The sequence below is a fragment of the Dermacentor silvarum genome, chromosome 7 (genome assembly GCF_013339745.2).
Source record: "Dermacentor silvarum isolate Dsil-2018 chromosome 7, BIME_Dsil_1.4, whole genome shotgun sequence".
In the NCBI taxonomy this organism is placed as follows: Eukaryota; Metazoa; Arthropoda; class Arachnida; order Ixodida; family Ixodidae; genus Dermacentor; species Dermacentor silvarum.
In genome coordinates this window covers 126,280,530-126,289,588 of record NC_051160.1, presented here as the reverse complement: position 1 = coordinate 126,289,588, position 9,059 = coordinate 126,280,530, and positions in this window count along the sequence as shown.

Sequence of the window (9,059 nt, the reverse complement as noted above, 5' to 3'; positions counted from 1 at the left end):
TGCATGGTAGCTACGGGGCCGCGAACGCCGCTCGAAATCAAAAAAGTCAGCCTTCACGCAATAACGAGCACAAAAACAAAATGGTGAACAAATACGACATTTTGACGATACCGTCATAGATATCTGTTGAATATGTTCAGTTACCCACCTAGAAGGTTTTGATAGGAGGATGCCTTCGCATTCGGACATGTCAAATTGTGCACTTCCACCAGACATCACGTAGTAGTGACGCTGAAGTAAACAGTCGTAAAACTGTATGACGAAACTGATTCTTTATTGGGCGAACCTGTGCCCACAAAAGCAAGCTACACTCGAAGCACAACGAAAGCGGCGAACACAGTCGGCGATCATCGAAAATCTGATCGGCGGCGAAACGCATCGGCTTTTATACATGAGTCATCGAAAGTTCCAGATTAATCCCTGATACCCGCATGTCTTCCAGAAAGTTCTAGACAATTCGCGTCGCTCATACAATCGGATTACATGAGCGTCGGTGACAAGAGACAACGGATAGAAGCATCGATAACGTTCGAGAAACTTCCGATACATGCAGGCGCGTCCTGTGCCTAGCGATAACGTTTAAAGCCCAAACCACACGTACGCTTGCGGACGCGCGCAAGCTCCCGTCTACGCGCCTTGCGGTTGCCGCGCCTAGCGAGGAAGGGCGGTTTGCATCCACAAATACGCGCGACAGCGCGCGCTCACTGGACTCATTTGTTGACGCCTTGGCAGACGCCACTTCGTACTTTGTCATCGACAATGTTTCAAAATGCTTCGACATCTATAAACGTAATTGTTATATTTTTGGAGCTGTTAGATCAGCACAAAAAGAAGCACTTCCTTCCATGGTATAAATCTGCTTAACTGAGAGTTGAATGTACCGCGCCGTAACTGCGTAGCCAGGCGCGCCGACGCGAGGCAGCCCAAGCGGGCAATATCATAGAGGAGCTGATCACCGAGATCGCGCCGCGTTTCGACGCGTACGAGCCGTGCCGCATCGTCTGCCCATGCGTGGGCGCGCAGACGCGAGCTTGCGCGCGTCCGCAAGCGTACGTGTGGCCTGGGCTTAACAGCTGGTGAAAAGCGGTCACCGGTGAAAGGATAAACATGTATACGAGTCAATATTAACATAAGACAGTGACGGCGCGTTAATATATGATAGAAGTTAGTTTTGTTTGTTTAAGTAATGCTTACCTAGTTAGACAAATATAAACCCAAAACATTCTCATTGTTACAAGCGTAGCTCTCGCACGGAGAGAAAATTTCCAGTCCGACACGGCTACGTTTGGTGACAGGAGGGTGCGAACGGTCCGCAGGCGCCTTTCTTTTTATTGCGATAGCAATTATATGGACACTTCAACCGGATTTCTGCCGTCGGCGTCGCCGTCGCCGTGAGGTTCCGTATAGATTCCAAGTGCGACAAAATCGTCGCCGCGACGCCGTATGCGCTAGCGAAAGCGCGCGGGGGACACGCGCTATCACGGAGGGCGAACTCCCCCGCGCGCTATCACGGAGAGCGAACGCTCGGCGGAAAGCAAACGCGACCGTCGCGTGGGGGTATGGGAGGGAGGGAGGCGGGGCGGCGCTGTGCTCCGGCACCAAAGGCGTATCTGGCCACTCAATCTCCCACGCGAAAGCAACAAAGCGGGAAGAGGGGGAAGGGGGGGGGGGGCAACATTTTCTCCTTTGCAGTTTGCGCGGCGGTGCCCGTCGCCCGCACCGTCTCTTATCTCCACACGGCTCTGACCTTTGTATGCGTTGTGCATTCGCCGCTCAGTTTCCGTTGAAGCGATAGACCGCGCGAACCTGCGCTTGCTGCCAGCGTTTTGACAGTCGTTGGCTGCGGTCATTCAGTGCGATCTATTCATGTTTGCTTGTGCGCGCTGACACCACGATTGTTAATTCAGTTAGTAAGCCAATGTCTCCAATTTTATGCAGCCGATAAAAGTACTATCCCTACTCCGAATAGCTCTCTACTAATTTGCTATCGCAATCGATGCTTCGCCTTTCGCGCGAAACTGCGACATTTTTTTTTTTTTCTGTCTTTGTGAAATGAGCAGGGCAGTCGGGAAACTTCGTCGGCACGGCGTCTTTTGCCAGAGCCGCCTTTTGCGGTGCACTCACAAGAACGAGTCCTTTGTAAACTGCTTCCCAAATCTTCCTCACGTACCTCGGCTCGAAGTGCTTCTCGCACACGTAGTCAGTCAACTGCAGCACGCGGTCCTTGCGCGGAATCGCATGGCGCCATATCTTCAGGCGGTCCGTTTCTCGGGGTGCAGCAAAAAGCGACACTTTTTCATTGCAGGTCTCGTAGCCAGATTTGCACCATGGCAAAAAAAAAAAAAGAAAAAAAAAACTTCTTGCCCATTTCACGGCTTCCTCACACGAAGAGCACAGCTTGTCATCGCACACAAAGAATGGAAACAAGGGCGCAACGTGGCGACCACTGATTCGACTAGACGGCGACCGCACGTCCACAAATGCGCAATAGGTGCAGGCTCACCCGGCTGTGGGCCACGCAACCGCTCCTGCCATCTCGCGGCGTGATGGAGCGGAGTTTCCGAAGTTCGACGCAGCGAGTGCACGGCGGCGGCGCTCCGTCTTTACTGCAGCACGTGCATGCTGCAGTAAAGATCCAGAGACCACTCAGCACATCCTAATGGAATGCGACGGGATCCACCCAGCGAGAACCGTAGGTAACGTGCAACTCCCAGAAGCGCTTGGGTTTAAAGTGGAAGGGAACATCAACAGATCAGCCGTAGAGATAAGCAAGAGACGATCAGAGTACTAGTGGAAAAAAGGCAGGGAGAAGATGGATACGACCTGATCTCTTAAAATCATAGGTAGCGGTACAAGGTAAATTTTTGAAAAAGAAAAATAATGAGAGGTATACAAAAATGCTAGATAAAGAACATGTATAGTATACCTGATTAAATCAAGCAGGCTAGGTGACTATTTGTCGCCGCCCCGTTTCAAAGGGGATGCCAATAAATCATCAACGTCACCGTCGCTCCACCTGTACAGTCGCAATCTTTTTGAGGGTGAACACGGGAGCGCGTGGCTTGCTATATCACCAGCGCCGTCAGACGGCAGCCACAATATCTGCGCGCATGCTCGGGGAGGGTGGGCTCCTTTCGTGCGCATTACGTCATCGTAGCGCACGTGTGTCGTCTGCTAGCAGTTTTTTCCCCATAATAGAAACCAAATTATGACAGAAACCACATTTTTGATGCTTTTAATTCAGACCGTTGTGCTTCTTATGCTTGGCGTTATTGTAATTACTTCAACTTTTCACTTTGTTTAGTTTTCCTTCCGCTGTGTTCTTATCGTACAACGAACAGGCAAGGGAACACAAACATCCGAACTTTTATTTGGTGCAAGTTCAACAAAAGGTTGATCCGTTTAGAAGCAGTGTTAGTAAGCAGGAATAATTTTCTCTTTGATGATGTTAGTATTTTGTCATACAACCCTTTGCGGAAACGACTGCTGGCATCCTAGAGGGCAGTGACGCGTACAGCGCTGGCACAAAGTCATGATGCGCTCGGAGGTCCTCCCATTCTTGTCGAACTGCTGCCAACAGCTAGTTCCCAGTTGTCTGGCGGACAGGTTTTCGCACCATGGCTGCTTTGATGTACCTCCATATATTTTCGCAGATGTTCATGTCAGCGCCTTTGGCCGGCCAGGAAAGCATGCTGATTCTGCGATTTTCCATATTGTTACGCCGTGGTCACTGCCAGTGAAAAGTGAGGGAATCGAGGGAAGGAGAAAGAAGAAGACGACGTTGCTCCTACGATTGACTCCGGCCAGCATAGCCCAAGGAGCTACATCTTTGTGTCTCAATCAGTAAACACTCCCTTAACCTTCTCCCGAGGCCGTAACAGATTGGTGGACGGTGCTGGGTAATACGAACCCAACGACGGAAGCTCTACTCCCTGGTCTTCGCCGCAGCCGCGCCTTGCCGGACTTCCGCCTTCGCCGATCGAGATGATGTCCCAACTCCCGACCTCTGATGCATCGGGGGCAACTCCTACGGCTCCTACGGGTCCCTGGCCGTACTACCGAGTGCCGCCAAACTTTGGCGGGACCTCAGGGGAGGACGTTGACGAGTGGCTCAAGAACTATAAGCGGGTGAGCAGAAGCAATGGCTGGGACTCGGCAGCGCAGCTTAGCCATGTTGTATTTGCACTGACAAACACTGCTCTCATGTGGTATGAAAACCACGAGGACATGTTCACCACTTGGGATCGTTTTGTTGAAGAAGTACAGAAGTGCTTCGGCAATTCTAATGCGAAGAAGAAGCGAGCGGAGCAGACATTGGCTCAGAGGGCGCAGCTCCCAGGGGAGACATGTACCACATATATCGAAGAAATTTTGAAGCTGTGCAAGATAGTGGATCCTAGGATGACTGAAGAGGACAAGGTTGGACACGTTCTGAAGGGGATAGCCGAAGACGTATATAATTTCTTGATTGGCAAGGAAAACCTGAACTCCGTGTCTGACGTGATGCAGCACTGTCGCACATTTGAAACGCTGAAGATGCGACGGATAGCTCCGAAATTTGGCCGTCTGTCAAACGTGCCAACAGTGGCTAGTGTCGACAGTATGTCGCCTAATGACCTCTCGTCGACAATACGCCAGATTGTACGAGAAGAATTGCTTCGATGTCAGCAAGTCTCTCATTGCCCCAGCGGCTTTCAGGACGGCTATGCAAGAGAGACCGCACACGCGCGAACGCCAGCCGCTCCGACCCCATGGCAGCCATCAGTTAATGTAGCAGACGTCGATGAATGCCAAGGTACACTGCGGTCACTTGAGTACTCCGATCGAACACCCTCCAATTACGAACGGCGTTTTCGCTCACCTCGTTTCACTCAACGAACGTCGGCTGGCTACCGTCCCCATGAAGAGCGATACTGCTACCCAATGCCTTCTGACAGGACTGGTCACTCCGAGCTGCCACGGGTGTCTCGGCCTCCGCCGGTGTGTTACAGCTGCGGCGTCCCGGGTCACATCTCGCGATATTGCAACAACCCCCCTACATACCAGCGAGATCCCTTGCTCATGTCTCCCCAGCCTTTCGGCCGCCCGTTCTCTACGTCACAGCCACCACGCGCGCCCACCAGTTTACGCTACCCCTCACCGGCCTCTGATCGAAGCTTAACGCCGCCACCAGCTCCACGTGCTCGACGTTCCCCATCGCCGCGGCGACGCACGCAGTCACCGCCGCCGGAAAACTAGTCGGCGCGGCCAATGGGGGTGAGGCCGCAAGATACCAGACACTTTCGACAGATATGCCCCCGTCAGTGTTTATGCTGAAGAACAAAGTTCATGTACTTGTTGATGGCGTACCTACCATGGCACTCGTGGATACAGGTGCGACAATTTCTGTGATGAGTGTGAATTTTAAGAACCTTCTTGGACTGAAAGTGATGTTTTGTATAAGCCGTGGTGCGACATTCCGTGGTGTGAGTGGTGATGCGTTGTGTCCGGTGGGAGTTTGCACTGTGGACGTGTCTTTGTGCGGTAAAGTGTTTCCCACAGAATTCGCGGTTATTGCACGATCGACGCATGACGTTATTTTGGGAATCGATTTTTTGCGGGAGTGTGGGGCAACTGTTGACTGTAGAAGTGGTCACCTTTCCGTGCATGGTAGTTTCCCACCTGCTCTATTGGAAAATTCATCCCGTGATGAAGGCATCTTTTTTGTCTCCGAGGACACGGTCGTTCCTGCCTTCTCTGCTGCGTGCGTTCCAGTAATCTGTTGCAGTAACGACCTTGCCATGTTCGACGCGACGCTTGAACCGATTCATGCGACCTGTGTGAAAAAGAACATTTTAGTTCCGCATTGCGTGGTGTCTGTAGTTGAGGGCCACGCAGGTGTGTGGACAATCAACAGTTCAATGGAGCCTGCAGTTTTGCCTCGTGGCATGAAACTTGCTGTCTTCAAACCAGAATCCTCTACGACGCTGGTTGCACTTGTTGATACTACCGGCGAGAATGGACGTCTCGGTTCTCAAGATTCAGCCGATTCACAACTTTTACAAATGATCAGCAAGTCACTCAGCCAAAGCGAACGTGACACACTCCTGGGCGTTCTCTCCAAGCACTTGAAAGTGTTCGACTTTTCAAAAAGCGGCAAAATGCCTGTAATGCCAGCGTCTCGAACACGTCATCGGATAAACACCGCTTCAGCGCATCCCGTACGGCAGAAACCTTACAGGGTATCACCATCTGAGCGCAACATCATCAACGAGCAAGTGCAGGAGATGCTAGGAAAGGGAGTAATTCAAGAATCCGCGAGTCCCTGGGCCGCTCCCGTCATTCTTGTGAAGAAGAAAGATGGTACGTGGAGATTCTGCGTTGACTATCGCCGACTGAATTCCGTAACCAAGAAAGACGTCTATCCGCTGCCCCGTATTGATGACGCCATCGACTGCCTGCATTCCGCTTCCTACTTTTCTTCCGTGGATCTGAGAGCCGGTTATTGGCAAATTCCGATGCACCCAGATGACAAGGAAAAAACGGCATTCGTTACGCCGGACGGGCTGTACGAATTCAACGTCATGCCGTTCGGATTGTGCAATGCACCGGCTACATTCGAAAGGTTCATGGACACTATTCTGCGTGGTTTAAAATGGCAGATTTGTATGTGCTACCTTGATGATGTCGTAATTTTTGGACGGACATTTCAGGAGCACAACATTCGTCTCAATATTGTACTCGACTGTATTGAAAAAGCTGGTCTTGAGCTGAATTCAAAGAAATGTCATTTTGGCGAGCGCCAAACGGTGGTGTTAGGACATCTCGTCGATAAAGATGGAATTCGACCCGATCCACAGAAGACGGCAGCCGTTGAATCATTCGAGCAACCTCAATCTGTCAAACAACTTCGTAGCTTCGTAGGCCTCCGCTCATATTTCCGTCGGTTCATACCCGGTTTCGCGGATGTCGCTCAACCCCTGACGAATCTTCTGCGTAAGAACTCTCCATTTCAGTGAACTCCTGAGTGTGAAGCCGCTTTTCGCCAGCTGAAGTTTTTGTTAACTTCACAGCCAATACTCCGACACTTCGATCCTTCGTCTCCAACGGAGATTCACACAGACGCAAGTGGCGTCGGCATCGGTGCCGTTCTCGTTCAGCGCTCTGGAAACAAAGAACATGTCGTCGCGTACGCAAGCCGTTCTTTAAGCAAGCCGGAACGAAACTACACTGTGACGGAACAAGAATGCCTAGCGGTAGTATTTGCCGTGCAGCGGTTTCGCTCGTACGTATATGGTCGCCCGTTCACCATCGTCACAGATCACCATTCTCTGTGCTGGCTGGTCAACCTTCGTGACCCATCCGGTCGCCTCGCGCGATGGGCCCTTCGTCTACAGGAATATGTGTTCACCGTTTCGTACAAGAGTGGTCGTCGACACGCTGACGCGGACTGCCTTTCTAGGATGCCACAACGTACGACGGACTGTGAAGCCGACAACTTTGACCACCTTATCGCTTCGCTGTCGCCTGACTTTCCCGATGCCTTGACATTCGCCGCAGAGCAGCGCAAAGACCCAAGCTTGGACGCTTTTTTCTCTGCCACCCAAGGGCCTTATATCCGAAGGCCGATTTTGCGTCCGAGATGGTCTTCTTTACAAGAGGAACTTATCAACGACGGGCGCCCGTTTTCTACTTGTGGTTCCGCAGTCTCTTCAAACATCTGTTCTGCGCGTTACGCACGATGACCCAGCCTCTGGTCACTTAGGGACCGCGCGAACACTTAGTCGCACAAAGGAACGATTCTACTGGCCTCAAATGCGCAAAACAATTGACACCTATGTGGCCAGTTGTACGCAGTGTCAGAGCCACAAGCGACCTACCTCAGCTCCAGTCGGTCACCTACAGCCAGTAAAGCCCCCCAGTTCCCCTTTTGAAAAAGTCGGCATAGACCTGATCGGGCCGTTTCCGCGTTCTTCGAAAGGAAACCGGTGGATAATTGTGTGTGCCGACTACCTGACGCGGTATTGTGAAACCGCAGCCCTTTCCTCCGCCACTGCTGCGCAGGTTTCTGATTTTATGCTTCATGCAATCATACTCCGACACGGGCCACCTCGCGTGATAATAAGTGACCGTGGTCGCCAATTTATTGCCGATGTTGTGGAGGAATTGCTGCGTTCGTGTGCCTCCAAGTTCCGACACTCAACAGCTTATCATCCACAAACTAATGGCCTCACCGAGCGCACAAACCGCACGTTGATCAATATGTTATCAATGTACGTTGCTTCGGACCACAAGAATTGGGATGAAGTACTACCGTTCGTGACGTACGCTTTCAACTCTGCGAAACACGAAACGACCGGTTTCAGCCCTTTCTTCCTTCTTTACGCGCGCCAACCTCGTCATACGCTGGACACTATCTTTCCTTTTGTGGTCAATGACGATTTGTCTATCGCAGAGACATTGTGTCGTGCAGAAGAGGCTCGTCGACTTGCGCGCTTACGTACATTGGCCGCGCAAGACCACTCTAAAATACGCTACGACAGTCAACACCAGCATGTTACCTACGTTCCCGGTGACCTCGTGTGGCTGTGGACTCCAATACGCCGACGTGGCTTGAGCCAAAAGCTACTTGCAGACTATGCCGGGCCGTACGTTATCCTCGATCGTCTAAGCGAAGTGAACTACACAATTGCACGTCTCACTTCAAATGGCCGTCGTTCATGCAAGACCGAGGTGACTCATGTCGCCCGCTTGAAGCCGTTCACACGAAGGAAGCAGGAGTGACTCGCCCGGGGGGCTTCGTCTGGGAGCGGAGGAAAATGTTACGCCGTGGTCACTGCCAGTGAAAAGTGAGGGAAGCGAGGGAAGGAGAAAGAAGAAGACGACGTTGCTCCTACGATTGACTCCGGCCAGCATAGCCCAAGGTGCTACATCTTTGTGTCTCAATCAGTAAACACTCCCTTAACCCTCTCCCGAGGCCGTAACAATATATATATATATATATATATATATATCTTCGACTGGTCGCATCCATCCCCCGAAGCAGAGTCGTGCAGATCCGGCGTTCCCCGAACTCAGAG